Source organism: Leptinotarsa decemlineata, unplaced genomic scaffold, assembly GCF_025532065.1.
Source record: "Leptinotarsa decemlineata unplaced genomic scaffold, Ldec_3_MD MMD2_P_RNA_scaffold_2, whole genome shotgun sequence".
Classification (NCBI taxonomy): domain Eukaryota; kingdom Metazoa; phylum Arthropoda; class Insecta; order Coleoptera; family Chrysomelidae; genus Leptinotarsa; species Leptinotarsa decemlineata.
In genome coordinates this window covers 9,158,873-9,173,159 of record NW_027412529.1, presented here as the reverse complement: position 1 = coordinate 9,173,159, position 14,287 = coordinate 9,158,873, and the positions used below count along the sequence as shown (strand labels likewise).

General features: G+C 35.2%; 1 protein-coding gene across 1 annotated transcript in view; it reads right to left on the bottom strand.

The window, feature by feature from the left end:
- LOC111505570 (Rap GTPase activating protein 1) overlaps positions 1-14,287 on the bottom strand; it is a 923,489-nt gene that overhangs the window by 825,172 nt on the left and 84,030 nt on the right. The gene's annotated exons all lie outside the window — the stretch shown is intronic.

Sequence of the window (14,287 nt, the reverse complement as noted above, 5' to 3'; positions counted from 1 at the left end):
GTCCGAGAGATATCCATCAACGGCTACTTGCAGGAAACGTTCTTTGAGGAAGCTGGAGAGCCATACTCAAAAATGATCCGACAAGCCATAGCATCGAAGTTAGGCCAGCAAACCCACCCAAACCCAAAGTCAAAGGTCTTGGAAATATCAATCGCAACAGCTCTTGACCCTTCATGTTTCTCGATTGCGTTATTCCAAATATAGGTGACATACATAGCATAGATAATAATGAAAATTAATTGAATCAAATGCTCAAAATGAGAACCTTGACTTGCAATATCCCCATCAAATCTTCTTCTCATCCTGTGCCGTACATTAGAATGACACATAATTATATTTCTCAAGTCATTTTCATCGTAAACTAGTGTCACATAAACGAACGATTTAAAATATCCCCGAAAGAAATAAACCAGATGATTCAAGTCTGGAGACCTAGGTGTCCACGGTTGAGGTATCTCACGACCTATCCACTGGTGAGTAAAAGTATCAGATATTCACGAGCGGTTACACTGAAACGAGCAGGTGCCCTTTCGTGCATACACCACATATTTCGTCTTACTAGCAAAGGTACATCACACAATTCAGTCGAGAAAGAAGAAACTGCGGCCCCTTGAGATGATCACCAAAAACTCCCGCCTATTCTTTCTGGGTTTACAGATAATTAAATCAAAAGTAAATAATTTTTATTCCTTATTTACTCCGCTTCAAAAATGTTTAAAAATCGAAATTATAAAAAAACAATATTCAGACGGAAGCTTTTATACAAATTCACTAAACATCAAAAAATAATTTTTCCCATTATTTGATCCATGTTATTCTGTGAGTAAGATGCTTGCCACGGATACAAAATAGATCATCTTGTGCGGAGAGATTTTAAATGTATTACAGAATCATCTAGATCAAACTAATGAAAAAATCATTTTTCAGTTTGATGCATTTGTATGAAATCTTGTCTTCAAACACGTTTTTTATAAATTTTTCAATCAAATAAAAGTATCAAACTTGGAGAAAAACAGTGGCGTACAATAATTTTTTCCACAGGAATTATTATGCGTAATATGATTTGAATGGAAATAAGCAACTTGTTACTGCCAACAAACACACCTAGTTTCATTAAACTCGGCGAAAATATTTTTAAGTTATTGATGAAAAACCAATATTTTGAGTGAAACTTTGACACTTTTTACTCGGAAACGAAGTAAGTTTTGACATACGTTCGTTTTCACCACCTGAAATAGATTAAAACATCCCAAGATACACTCTGTATATAAGTTTGAGGTGAAGTATGGTGAAATTGAAATAATATGGCTTTGAACATGAAAATTTTTCGGGAAATGTTTGAATATAATAGTGCATATTTGAATACACTTGGGAAAATGAATCATTATACGAGTACATGCATCATCAATACCTGACGCGATAAAAAACATACTTTCAACAAGCATTTTTTTCTTCTGCAATATAAAAACGAAGACAAAACAGTTAATCTTCACGTTCAATCAGAGATAGTTATAAAAACATGTCAGCAATTGATGCTGTTTATTATTTTATTGTTGTTCCTCTTCGCTTTCTTAAAGAAGAGCAAATTGTTATTCGATATGTTTTTAAACTGCAAACCAAAATGAAAAAATCAACACTCGGCACACCACTGACAGGTGCCCACTCATTATCGTTACCATCTCGATATCATTTTATGTAAAGGTAAATTTTATCAAGTTGAAAGTCTTCTGTCCATTCAAATCAACGTTTCAAGGAAACGTCGGTCACTCCGACTCAACTCTAACAGCTAGAATAGAAATTACTTTTAGCCCAGTCATTCATTATTTCGTATTAGATGATATCAGCAAGAAGAGGTTGTTTTTTACTACCTTATATAATTGATTATACGGACGAGTTTATAATCAGTTAGCTCGTGTCATAATTTGGGTAACATAGAGTTCATAAAAAAGATTCGACAATCCATATTTCTTTCTATGATAGTCCATCAGATTGTGGAAGGTTATATACCCAAAAAAACAGAAAGAAATATTTATGACACATGTGAAAAAATGTTAAAAATTGCACCCTTTGAATTATAATAACATATTACTCATTGAAACACTCAGTATAGTTCATTTATATGAAAATTTAACTTGAAGGTGCATTAGCCGTTTCTGACAAACTATTTAACGGATCAACCTGAAAATTTCACAGTATGCATAAATCAATATGACCTACACGCCTAAAATATTTCAGACGAAGTGGCGTTGTCGCTTCTACTATAAAGTAGCGGCTTCTTTGATTTTTCAAATGGAACTCCCCGTATATAATATCATATTATGATTCATTATCACTTTGTCAACAAATTCATATACTATTTCCCTATATCTATCTATTACCGTTTAGAAGATATAAATTAATTTCGATATTTTTTACCAAACATGAACTTTTATAAATGCTGATAATCTTGAACTCTCTTGCACTAAAACGATCAAATTTGAAATGAAGTGGAGTGATCTTCACTCCGAGTCATATTTTCATTTGCCTCATACAGGGACTTGATAATACTATTTCTATTTTGAACCGTTTTCGAGATAAACTGTTTCAAACGGAAACTGACGTGGTTTTCTTGCTCGTTTTTTTGAATTCATCACTTATTTTGGATATTCAACATTTTTTTTATACTTAGTGATATTTTTTTTTATCCAGTTTTTTAACTGTCTCAGATCAGTCAATTCGAAATTGGTATGTACCTACCTTAAAAAAAGTTACAATTTGTATACATTGAGGTATTGGTCTCTAACGTACAACAGTACACATTAATATTTTTTAATAGTGTGCTTTGGAAAAATAAATAAACCAATTATTTAACGTCAGACTTTCGTTGGTGGTTTTGACTGATTGTGATAGCCACCAATTATAATAGAATAATGTCAAGATTAGGTTACAGTAATGAAGATTTCTTGAATTTATTGATAATTTATGGTGAGTGCAATAGAATTGCAAGTAGAACATGCCAAGTATTTCATGAAAGATATCCATAACTTCCGAAGCCGAATAGTAGTTGTTTACAGCTGATTCTCGGCCCCCCCCACCACTATGACGTATTAATTGCTTTTTTTATTGGTTGTTGTTTGGTGAAGTTTTTTTGTTGTGCAGTGAAGTCAAGGCGTTGTGACCTTGAAGTGTCTGGTGCATGGATCGTTCAGATTTTTTTTTCATATGAGATTTTGTGTGTTTATGTGTGTGTGTGTGTGTGTGTGTGTGTAGGAGAATGCACGGTACAGGGTTTCATCATGTGCTTGTTTGTCTATGTACAAACATACGTCTGCATACTTCGAAGATCCTCCAAGTAATAAATGCTCCATCGGTGTTAGGGCACCAAGTTAGTAGTGGAGTGACGTCACAGCAATAACCGTTCAACGGCTAGAGAGCGACATGTTCACTCCACGACGTGTGGCAGAGTAATGCGTATTCATCGGTCTGCCCTCACCTCTCCCGAAGCGATGAAGGTTCGCTCTAGCCCCGCTATCGATGGTGACACAACGGCAGCCGAGGACCGTTTGCCTAGCGTCTACCCTCTCCGAGACCGCAACGACCACTGCTTGCTCGTACCGGCAACTGTTATCGCATCAAGTTGGGAGATGGGCTTGGCTGTGACGTCAGGCATCTCTAGTGGATAGCAACTAGCAATGTGAATCTTTCACGGTTTCATGGTGGGGGTGACTCACACTGTTTAATATAAAAGAAATGCCTGGCACACTATGAAATCAGTAGACGAATATATCTGCAGCAGTTAGCAATTGGTAGAGTGTTATTCAGTTCGTAATAGAAGGAAGACGGTGAGTGTATTTGTCTGTTGGAAATTGTTTATATTTTCGTATATATTTTCATCATGTCCGTTTCAAAAGTAGACTTGAATAAAATTAATAATTTGATTGTACAGGAGGTTGAAATAGTAGAGCAAAAGGCCTTATCATCATTGCCAATTGATGAAGTGTTCATAATTAAAAATATGTCAACTTATTCTACACGATTTGGTAAATCAATTTTATTAACTTTGCAAGATGTGAGCAATGATAAATTATTTAAAACATGGCTACCAAAACGTATTTCGTTGCAATTCAGTGATGACGATATATCTTGTATCAACTCATCAGGTGGTAAATATACCATGATGTATTTAGGACAGAGCCAACAAAGTTTTGCTGGCATGAAAACGCGATCTCTAGTCAAATTCAATATAATTGAATAATAATAGTAATAATTTATAGTGAATTTCTTTAGGTCATAGCTTACGAAGTTTTTTTGGTGTGAAAACGCTAACTCTAGTCAAATTCAATATGATTGAATAATAATAGTAATTATAATGAATTTCTTATTGTTTTATAATATTCATATATTAGATGATAATAATTATATGGAAATATAAACATTACTAACTTAGTTGAATACACTCACTTTGTAACTACAAGTAAAATGGGAATGTGAGTATTATATCACTGAAAAATTGGAGGTTGCTTATTGTTTTTTTTTATTCAATTTCAGTTCCACCATTTAAAGATGTGGATGCAGTACGCAAGTCAAGATTGGGTCGATGTTGTAGATCTCAAATCATCGGTTCAACATTTGTCGTCTAAATTGAAGGTGTTGGGTGATGGAGCCGAACATGCAAGCAATTATGATATGAGTGTATGCTATGATGAAAAACAAATCGAATTATGCCTTCGTGATGCTGAGAACTATTGGAGTGGTGCAGAAGTTTGTAACAAATTTTTGGATAATGAATTGGAATTGTGGCAACTTTGTGATGTTATGATTGAACTGAACCTAAGAAGATTCCTGTATAGCCTCCAACCATACTTGCCAGAATGGATTATTCATCACTTTGAATTGAATGATGAAAATCGAGAGGAAATTGAAGATGGTCGCGAAAATGATGATTATGAGGAAGAAGTTATTTTAGATAGTCTGTATGTTCCTGTAAATCATAAATAATGTCAAATAAAAAACTTTGTATTATTTTCATGTTTTATTTATTTAAATCTCATGAAATACAATAGAAAATGATTACAAAACAATAAATATGATATAAAATACAATACATGATATAAGTCAGTTACAAATAAAAAAAAAAGATCATGAAACAGTACATGATAGAGTGAAAAAAAAAAGTGTCAATATCTGCTATGAACTGAACCATCCAATGCATTGTATGTTAAGACTGTATCATGCAAAATTAATGCATATACTTTAGTGTTGTCTGGAAACTTGGTCTTCCTCGTCTCAAACTCAATCTTTATATCAATAGTTGATGATTTTGTTGCATTCGGTTGATGAGAACAATCGATGACGAATAGTGGATTCTCTCTAAATTGTCCAATGTCCATCAGAGGTTCACTCATATCTTTATCATAATAACTTCGCTGGAAACTCTCAAAAGCATAATAAGCAGGAGCATCAAGTTTTTTATCGAAATTCAAATTCCAACGCTCATATGGATAAACTTCAGAATTCAAGTATACTCGAATACTATTGATATCAGCAGTTGTGAATTTTGTAATATCCTGTGTTCTATCTTCAGATGTGGTAGTACTTTGGAATGCGATGATGACAAAACGAGGAGTTTCCAATGCGTTAGTTGTTTTGATGGCCCATATGTCTGAAGAAGTCCCACGTAATGATGGTAGTTCATAGAGGTCCCACATACGATACGCCAACTTGATTTTGGCATTCAGACCGCTTTTGTTTATTCTACTTAAAAGTTTGAGCTTGTGTTTATCATCTGGTACAATATGTCTTATTTTCCATTCGATTTTATTTATTTCCAAATCAGCATCAACCTCACCTATATATGAGTTTTTGAATGATCGAGCGATAATCAAAATCAATTCCTGTTTGGCATTCAAGATACTTTTGTTGTAATCTTCAGCAAAACCCATCAAATATTTCAGTGGTAGTTTTCCACTAAAAACATGACTGTTTGTATCCAAGATATCTTGCTTCAATTGTGAAAGTCCCCAACCAGATGTCAATAATGTGTTAGCATGAGATTGTCCAAATGATATCATGGTTTTCATTGTAGATGTTATCCCAGGTTTTCTAACAACAGCCACTTGTTCACCACCCATTTCATAACGAATTTCGTCAAAGAGAAATGCAATTGCATTATTCGAGAGATAGCATGTTTTCGCTACATCTTTGGGGGTGAATTTACCTTCTATGTAAATGAAGCTCTCGGCAATATCTAGTATAACATCTTGATTATTGATTGCAATTCTGATTTCATCCGAATTCCTGAATAGCGGTGATCCATAGGGCTTATATGTGTGCTCATGTAAACTTATGAGAGAATGATCGAGCACTGGTTCATTGAATATATTCAACTTTTCATTGTTTGTTTCGAGCACCATTGTTATTTTCTCACTTTCAATCCAATCGATTTCAAAAATTTAAGATCACTCACAGACAGAGCGTTATGTGCTAACTGTTTAGCATACACTTGTGGAATGAGCTTCTTTTTATGCACACCTTTCTTTTTGATAGTGCAACTCGTTTGGGATTGTTCAATGCGATTTTGTCTATTATAAATGAAACCCATAACAACAGTTATTCGATTTTCTTCAATTCCAAAATAATGAAAATCTCTTCTTCACTTCCAAAATCGATAAGGTTATTTTTTTCATCCAAAATACGCACTGTAATGTTGTGAATCAATTGACGACCTTCTGGACTGACAGGCATATATATAATACTGTGTGGTTCTTTAGTGAGATTGTAGCCAGGTTCAACATCAATATCGAATGAGAAAAGAATGTGGGATTCTTCACCATTTATATATGAACCAGATATTATATTGCAATCTAAGCGGATAAGTCTCACAGTTGTAATGTTTATTGGTAATGATGATTCATGTATCTGATTTGGTGGAAATATTTCATGAGCGAACCCCATCATTTCTGCTATTGAATTTGGATGTGTCAGATCAATTTCATATTTGGATCGCATTTCACATTTGAATGTATTATTATTGGCGTGTAGATAGAAAATATCATCTGCAACGACATCATTTGGTTTTTTATCATGAAACAATCTGAACATGATATGTTTCTGTATGACGGCATTGATCTCTTCTATTTCATAAGCACCGCATGGAATTTCAATTGTCAACTTTTGCGGTATCGATGAGTTGTCATTACTGATTCTAAAACTAAGTAAGTTATTAGCTTCAGTTATATTATTGATTGTATTGCACCCATAGAATCCCAAAAGTCCTAATCCATAACGACTGTTCCTATCCAATTCAATAGGTGGAAAAAAATCCGCACTCAAGACACTTGTCCCGACAGCTTGTAGCTCGAACTTTCGTGACATGACTGATGAATATTTTGAAACACATTTCAATTTATTATTGTACACAGCAACAGCACATTTGAGACAATTTACACTTTTTGGAAGGTGTTGTATTGTAATAAGTATCATTTTTATTGATACCAATATTCACATCCTCTATATTACAAATACAACACATAGATTTCCGAGGTATAGGACCGTCATTAACATCCGATTCTGAATTTTGATCGTGGTGGTGGTGCTCATAACAATATCTATGTTTCATTATATCGATGTCATCTTGCAGATGCTTAGGCAACTTTTCCCAAACATATGCAATCTCATGTGCAACACATGCAAGTATCACTTCCTTAGGCATATTTGCAAGCATCACTTTATCCATTTTTTTCAAGGTACCATATTTTGAAAACATTCTAAGTGAAAACCCCATTCCCTTGATAGCCTCCCGATCCAGTTTTGGTGTTGAATCCATTTTTATTTGGAAAATTATTTAGAGAGAAACTGCAAGCACAAGTGACCACAGAGAACTGTATTAAATTTCTGTTGTCGATCATAGTTATATTTGATTTTTACATTCGAACATTTTCGAAAGAATCGAGTCAATTCCAATGGTGGGGGTAGATCTCCAAAACTATCGAAATATGTGACTTCTTTCCCACATTTTTTATATGCCACCCAATGTGTTCCTGGTCCACTTATTCCATCTAAATTAACAATAGCTGTCTCGTTTTGTTTTGGACCTGAAGATGGTAATCTATCACGCATAAAAACACCACGAAAATGTGGAATTTTCATTTTTTGTGCATAATAACTGAGATCGAGATCAGTAAGAGGCCTCTGAGGTAGGGGTTCAATTAGTTTTTTGTTTTGTTTGTGGCTTTGTATGGTTTTAAATATAGTCCTAAACCTTTACGGTATGGTTTGAGATATATTCCACTTCCGCGTTTGCCTAATGCTACAGCCTCCATGGTTTTATTGTGACGATTGGCTTCCATTAAAGCCGCTCTGCTGGCTTTTGCCGAATTCACGGCCTTGGTAATACCAGCAGCGGCTCCCGCCAAACTTCCTAGTGCGGATAGTCCAGCAAAAATTGGTATCAATGGTAAAAGTCCACCGATCTTGGGAACAGGAATTATGCGTGGTGTGCGGATTTTCTTCTTTCCACCGGCAGCTTTAAGGTATTTACGTGCCGCCTGCAATGCCACAGTGATAGCTTTTTTGCTATTATTCGTCACAAATTGATTCCCACCAGCTTTCTTCAATACATTTCGCACTTTATGGACTATCCCAGCACCAAATGCAACTTTTTTAATTTTATTTTTCTTCGTTTGTTTCCTCTTACATTTTTTCTTATTGGTACTACAACCCATGCCCATATGTCTTTTCGCTTTCATAATGTTGGTGACAAGTAATGCAGCTGCTCTTTCCCCAATACTCGCGTCCTTCGATTTAACCCTATCCCAAGCGCTGTATTCAAGTTCTTTGTCGGCTAAATGTCTTGCTGCAAGATCGGATGGATGCTTAGAATATTGAATATCGTGTTTTTTGCATTCAATATCTAATTTATTGATTCCAGGGTCGTTACGAGCTAAACGTTGTTTCAATTTTGTACCCGGTCCACAGTATTGATAACCTCCGGGTAGATGTAATTCGAAAGGAAGTTTGTTTATTAAATCATTAACAAAACCACAACTTCTTTTAATTTTACGATCACTTTCAATACGTCCGTATCGTTTGATGGTACACATTGAAATGAATAAGCTAATAACATTTATATAGTCTCCAACCACGGCACGATGCGCATTGTAAAACAGAAAGAAAAGTTTGCTGTAGATAATCTAGATGAGAAATTTGGGTGTGGATTGAATGGACAAAGGGTATTCAGACATGGTCCACTACTCCCATCATCAGTTCGAGGACTCATTATAGGACCTTCAAATTGTGGAAAGACGAATGCAATATCACTATTAACACACCCACAAGGACTGAGATTTAGAAATGTGTATCTCTATTCGAAATCACTCAATCAACCTAAATATCAGTACTTGCGAAGTGTTTTGGAACCTATAAAAGGATTAGGTTTTTATACATTCAGCAATAATGCAGAAATAGTGGAACCCTCCGACGCTAAGCCTAATTCTGTTTTCATTTTCGATGATGTGATATGTGAAAAGCAAGATATTATTAGATCATATTTCTGTATGGGACGTCATAAGGATGTTGATTGTTTTTATCTAGCACAGACATATTCACGGGTACCCAAACAGTTAGTGCGTGACAATACCAATTTCATTATAATGTTCAAACAAGATGAGACGAATTTACATCACATTTATTCAGATCATGTTTCACCCGATGTAACATTCAAACAATTCCAATTGATGTGTGTTAAATGCTGGGAGGACCAATATGGATTTCTAGTCATTGATAAGGATAGAAAAATAGATGAAGGTAGATATCGCAAAGGATTCGATAGTTTTATATACCCATGATCTTGTTTTTGGAACTTATTCGATCACTGAATATTGTAGAGGTCACTTCACCAACGAATTAAGCTTTAATTCAAAAAAAGGGCATTATGAATACAAAAAAAGATCCTGAAAATAAAAACAATGAAATAAATTTGAAACGTCAACTAGTAAAGACAACAGAAGCTGTCAGGCAGAAATTCAACTCTATCAAGAATGATAATATTGAAAATCGTACGACACTTGAAAGATTGTATGAGCCCATAATGAAACCATTGAATGTTTTATCATCAAACGCTATTTCTAAATCACCAGTGTTATCACCAAATCATGGAACTGTTCAATCTACTTCAAATTATCCCATGAGTACTCCAATAGGAAGAAAACAATCTTTTGGTAGTGTATTATCTGTGAATAGTGACACGAGCACACTTCAAGACGATATGAGAACAACTCTATTCGAAACACCATCATCGTCCCACATCGATTCCTCGGATCCTGACATCTCACTTGTTATGAATGAAAGTGGTGAAGATGTTTTGATGAAACATTTGAATAATATAAAATCTAGAAATCCAGCATATGATGGAACATTTGGCGTACGTATGGATCCTATTACACAAAAGCTGAAAATGGGAAGTCTAGTGGTGTATTTCAAAGATGGAAACATTTCATTTTGGGATGCTAATAAAGTGAAAAAATATGAATGCGCAGGTAGTCCAGAATTGTATGATATGATCTTTTTGAAGAATCCACGAGATGTTGATAATGAAGAAACTCGTCAAGTATATTCCAAAATATTGAAAATAACGAATGCTCCATATAAACAATATCATCAGAAGAATGGTTTTAAAAATACAAATTCTAAAAAATTTCGTGAAGTTATCAAACCTCTATTAGACTCACGACAATATCCAATAAGAAGTAGAAGTAAAATTGGTGGAGCACTCAAACGAGTGAAAATGGAGAAAATATATAATTCTAAACCTGTGAATTATGTGTACTGGAATTCACCGAAAGAGTTAGTTGCTCGCCTACGATTATTGGTAGCTTCAAAGTCAGCTGGTCATACAGGACATGACAATGAAATAATTTCAATAATTGAAGAATTACGTGAAGAAGGTATAATATATTAACATATTCACATGTAATGATCACTGTCACATTATCATTCAATGCAGTAACATTATCACATTTTCTCTTTAATCATATTGAAATAGAATGACTAATGAAATAAGTGATGTCAAACGACAAGTTGTTAATGAATTACATAAACCTGCAAGACGTAATTTTCGTAGAAGAATAACCACCATCAAAGGTTTTGCAGATCTATGGCAAATAGATTTAGCTGAACTGCAACCTTATGCAAAAAGTAATGAAGGATACCGATATATACTTGTAGTGATAGATTGTTACTCCAAATATCTGTGGACTGTAGCAGTTAAAGATAAAACAGGTAGTACAGTAACTAATGTAATGAAACATGTACTGAAAGAAGCCAAATACTCCCCCAAACACATACAAAGCGATCAAGGGAAAGAATTTTTCAATAAAAGCTTCTCATCTCTCATGCGAGAATATAATATCAATCATTATTCAACATTTAGCACAAAGAAGGCAGCTATAGCAGAAAGAGTGATTCGTACAATAAAGGGGTGGCTCTATAAGGAATTTTCGATGAGAGGTCACCACAAATGGCTTGATATTCTTCCAACTATAACTAGTAGATATAACAATAAAGTTCATCGTACAATAGATATGGCACCCATTAATGTTGATCCATCAACAAGATTGATATTCAAAGGTATCAATGGAGTTGGAAAAAAACAAAGTAAACCCAAATTCCGATTGAATGATATTGTACGAATAAGCAAATACAAAAATATTTTTGAAAAGTCTTACACTGCGAACTTTACCACGGAACTCTTCAAGATTGTTAAAATCAATAAAACTTTTCCCACAACCTATAATCTTGAAGATATGAATGAACAACCTATTAGAGGATGTTTTTACGAAGAAGAGTTATTGCGAACCGAAAATCCTGATGTATATCTGATCGAGAAAGTGCTGAAGAAAAGGAAAAATAAAGTATATGTAAAGTGGTTAGGACTTCCTAGTGAACAGAATTCTTGGATTGATGAATCAAATATGCTTTAAATGTATCTAATAATGTATTTATGAATAAAGTAATGTTAAAGTTCATTATTGTTTTCATTTCAATTATATGTAAGTGAATTGAAAAAATATTGCAGCGGTAAACATTGCCCCAACCATTCGCAATGTTCTGTGTATACCAAACCAAATTAATTGTATACTCCATTCCCGCTTAAAATTTTTTTCAACTCACAATATTGAGAACACAATACCATTCCCAAAACTAATCGCTGTCACTTTGAAATGCTTTCTCCAACTCTTTTCGCCAATTATCTCTCACTGATAATGCCGTCTCATAAAGTCGAGTCGACTCCTCAAGCTCTGCCTGTGCTTGCATTCTCGAACGTTGATTGAATTTGTCATCTTTCATGATTTTTGAACGTAGTTCATCTGCTTCTTTGCTCATGTTAGCCAATTCAATTTTCGCTAATGCAATCTTAGCATCTAATGCTTGAAGAGTGTCCTTATTGACACTAATAGCTTGCTCACTCTTTTCATGTTCAGCAATAGCCTTTTGCGCCTTTACAAGACGGCATTTCGCTTTCTTTTTCATATCTCCAAACCGAAGTAATGGAGTGAAAGAAGATAGCGATTCAGTCATCAAATCACCCTTCATTTCTTTGGGTTCACATTTTGTCTTCCTCTTCGATCTGTCACTTTTCGTTGTGGGCTTTTTCTCCTGCAAACCACTTTTCGATTGTTTTTTTTTCTTTCAACTCAGTGACAATCGATGAAGATGCATTATTAACCTTCCTTTTGCTAGTTCTGGATTTTTTATCAACACCAAGAGGGGGGGTAGATGAAGGGTGTTTGGATGATGATGATTGTGAAATGATTGGAGTTTCAACGATAATTTGTTGAATTGGTTCCGGCACATCTGCGAAGTTAACGAAGTCGCTAATATCAAAATCACTTATCGAGTCTTGAGACTGTAAATGTAATACTGGAATATTTTCAAAATTAGTGTGATCGATATCAACAAGTGGTGAACCATCTTCAGCAATCAATAGTGGCATGGAGCTCATGATAATGATTATTTAGGTTTGGAGGAATGATATGTGATAGCAATAGAATGTGGATAGGAAAGGTGATGATGTTACTGATACTTCACCTTTTATAGAAGAAAATAAACTAGCGCATGCGCTCTTTCGTCAACTAGCCCACTCTTTCATCGACTAGAGATGCCATATCCTTCTCTCCCACTTAAAACGAGTCAAGTGATAGGTGGGAGTCGTACCACTTCCGTTTCCTATTCAATCGTATAAGTCGACTTGCGATCCTGAAGTTCATTCATTCACTCCTTAACCTATTTCTGATTGAAAGTATAATGATAGCTCTGAAAATAGTTGTTTATTGTCTTTAATTGTAGCCCTTAAAAGGGCTGTTTTTCCTATTAATCCATACAATGGTATGGACTAACGCTCTTCATCATCAGAAACAATCATGATGGTGTCATCATCTGAATCATCTGTATCTGATGATATACTGATGATGTCGTCCTCATATTCATCAGATTCATCTGAATCAGATGATATACTAATTATGTCGTCCGCATGATCATCTAGCTCGTTATCCTGTAGATCGTCTAACTCATCTACTTCCTCTTGCATACGTTCCGGAAATCATCAGGAAGATCGTAGATGCGTTGCAGCATTTCTGCGAAGGTTGTACTGAAATGATCAAACGTAGAATCTATTTCATGTACCTGGATGGGTCCTGTACTCATCATAGAAGACTCTGGTACACTCATCGGTTCGGTGGTGGAATCAGCAATCGACATTGTGGAAGAATGATGTAGAACTGGGATTGATACTATATTTATATTGGAAGAAATGAAACGGAGGGGGTGAAGTGTAAATGTAGAACAGTGTTTGAGATTCGAAAACATTAAAAATGACGATCTTCATGAAACTCTGAGCGATTATTATGAGAAATTCTAAGTGATTATTATGAAAAACTAATAAGAGAGAGGGAGGAAGACACTGCCCCAGCCTCGCAGTGCCTCGTGTACACCAACCAAAAAAGTGTGTACTCCGTGGAAGGAAAGGAAAGGAAAGGAAAGGAAAGGAAAGGGTGGGAGAAACAGGGAAACGATTACATATCGTCGTCGGAATTTAGGACATCATCGTCATCAATTAGGATAGGAGATGGCGGAGGACTGTCCTCGATAAGGATTGGGGATGGTGGAAGTCTGATGTCGCCAGCGTCATCTTCGTTGTCGTCGTCATCCTCATCTGTGATGTCTACAGGCGGTGGGTCACCCCATTCGTCATCCCTTTGGTAGGGATCCGGATAATCCCTGTCCGATAAGTCAGCTTCATCACTCCCAGTGA